The sequence below is a fragment of the Myotis brandtii genome, unplaced genomic scaffold (genome assembly GCF_000412655.1).
Source record: "Myotis brandtii unplaced genomic scaffold, ASM41265v1 scaffold424, whole genome shotgun sequence".
NCBI lineage: Eukaryota > Metazoa > Chordata > Mammalia > Chiroptera > Vespertilionidae > Myotis > Myotis brandtii.
The window spans coordinates 2,428,543-2,428,814 of record NW_005366245.1 but is presented as its reverse complement, the minus strand read 5'-3'; positions in this window follow the sequence as shown (position 1 = coordinate 2,428,814).

The window sequence follows — 272 nt, the reverse complement described above, 5'->3', positions numbered from 1 at the left end:
CGGCGCAGGGGCACCCGGTTCCCTCCCACGGACCAGGGCCCCTGAAAATCACCCAAACCCTGCACCTGAGGCGCAAACACTAGGCAGGTGGGCCGAGTGGCTTTCGGTCGGAGAGGTCACATCTGCGGGCCAAACCCCACGGTAACCGGGAGCGTTTGCGATGCCAGCTCATCCTCGCACAGAAGGAAAAGGGCAGACACCGGCGCAGGGGCACCCGGTTCCCTCCCACGGACCAGGGCCCCCGTCGCAGGGGTGTGTGTGTTGTGTGTGTG